Source organism: Octopus bimaculoides, chromosome 1, assembly GCF_001194135.2.
Source record: "Octopus bimaculoides isolate UCB-OBI-ISO-001 chromosome 1, ASM119413v2, whole genome shotgun sequence".
NCBI classification, from domain to species: domain Eukaryota; kingdom Metazoa; phylum Mollusca; class Cephalopoda; order Octopoda; family Octopodidae; genus Octopus; species Octopus bimaculoides.
This window is the reverse complement of record NC_068981.1, coordinates 100,107,940-100,110,182: the sequence shown is the minus strand read 5'-3', so window position 1 is coordinate 100,110,182 and position 2,243 is coordinate 100,107,940. Positions and strand designations below refer to the sequence as shown.

The following is a 2,243-nucleotide window of genomic DNA, read 5'->3' as shown; positions in this document are numbered from 1 at the left end:
TATATATATATAAATATATATGCATATATATATATATATATATATATAAAAATATATATGCATATATATATATATATATATAAATATATATGCATATATATATATGTATATATATATATATATGCATATATATACACATATATATATGTATATATGCATCTACTGGCACAAATCTATCTATCTATCTATCTATCTATCCAAACACACATAGATACACACACAGGTGTGAAAATGCATGTGTGTGTATATGTATATAGATAAATGTGTGTGTGTGTGTATATGATGATATATATATATATATAATTTACATATGTGTGAATGAATAGAAATATATGAGTATATATAAGTATACAGATGTATGTATATATATGGGTGTATACGAAATACATTTATGGGAAAATTTGTATTTATGAATATGTGTATATATATGTATGTATGCATGTGTGTATATATGTATGTGTTTATATATATATGCACGCACACACATGACTTTACATGGACATAAATATACATAGTATCATCATCCTCATTATCATCCAGTTTTTATTGCTTCCATGGGTCGGACGAAATTTATTGAGGTAGATTCCCGTGTTGCGAACCCTGACCTGTTTCCTAGTAATGTTCCCCATGGCAAGGCATGTTTTTGCAGACTTGTAAATGCCTTTCATTTACAGCAATCACGTGATGTCAAGACAAAGAGATAAAAACACTAAGGTATAAGTAGAAGACACTTAACTAAGGTACCATGCTGTAGGACTGAACTTGAAATCATAGACCTGGGAAGCAAACTGCCTAACTATACTGCCACTTCTGTACCCCTCACTTTATACACACACACATATATAATTATTAGAAACAGAAGCAGTATTAATACAAAAAGGTAATGTTTATCCTCATTTAAAAGTGGATGCACTGACAACTAATATAAAATATCCTCTCATGGTAACTATTGCAGTATTGTGCTCTGACACAGCATCCTTTTTTAAGTGGGTAATATATATATATATATATATATATATATATATATATATATATATATATATATATATACATGCATACATACATAGGTTTGGCTATGTGTTGAAGAAACTCACTATCCAACAACATGATTTTGTCTTACTGTGGACTACCTTAGTCAAGTATATTCTGTTATAACTGAGCTGACCAAGGACTTGTGAGTGGATTTGGTAAATGGAAACTGAAAGAAGCCTATGGTGTATATGTGTGAGTGTGTATTTGTGTCTCCTCTTGATATCATGCCATAGTTGAAAATGAGAGTAACTGTTACAGAGGCAGTGACATTTCTTCCCAGTATCCTGTGGAAAGATGTGTGGCAATGGGGAAACATCATCTTGTTTAGAAACACATGAAGTCTGAAGACACAAAGGGCATCTGGGTATTGAAAATCTGCCTCAATAAACTCAAACACATGCTGGTATGAAGAGTGACTGTTAATATGACAATGATGATGATGTGTGTGTGTACATAATATACACATTATGTGTATGTAATATATATACATTTATATGTATGTATACATATGTGTGTTGTGTATATGTTTGTGTATATCTCTATATATAATGTATGTGTGTGTATACATATTTATGTATGCATGTGTGTATGTGTGTAGGTATATATGTATGCTTGTACACACACAGATATACACATGCTCACTCTAAAGCATATTTATATTGAGTTCTAACAACTGTTTATTAGTATCACTTTGCCTAAGTGAAATCATAAAACATATTTGTATCTACAAATGTATATAAGTATGTATATATGAATATCAAACTTGCACTGGTCAAAGAGAATTTGTTGAGGCAGATTTTCTGTTGCTGGATGCCCTTCCTGTTGCCAACTCTCATCTGTTTTGAAGCAAGGTAATATTTCCCCATGGACAAATATATATTTCACAGAATACTGGAAACTAACAACGTGACTTGTTGGTGACACTCGCTTACAACAATCATGTGATAAGACAACAGTGCATATGCATACATACACACACACACACACACACACACACACATATATCTATCTATCTATATATATATATACTTTATTTAAAAGCAGCAGAAATATAACAAAAAAACCGTTACTCTGAGTTTCACGTTCCCGTTCATCGGACAGTTTTCTAACAAAACTGTCCGATGAACGGGAACGTGAAACTCAGAGTAACGTTTTTTTTGTTATATTTCTGCTGCTTTTAAATAAAGCATATTACTCTACCTCTGGTATTT

General features: G+C 31.2%; 1 protein-coding gene across 1 annotated transcript in view; it reads left to right on the top strand.

Moving 5' to 3' along the window:
• LOC106872261 (cyclic nucleotide-gated cation channel beta-3) overlaps window positions 1–2,243 on the top strand; it is a 527,825-nt gene that overhangs the window by 2,361 nt on the left and 523,221 nt on the right. The window lies entirely within an intron of this gene.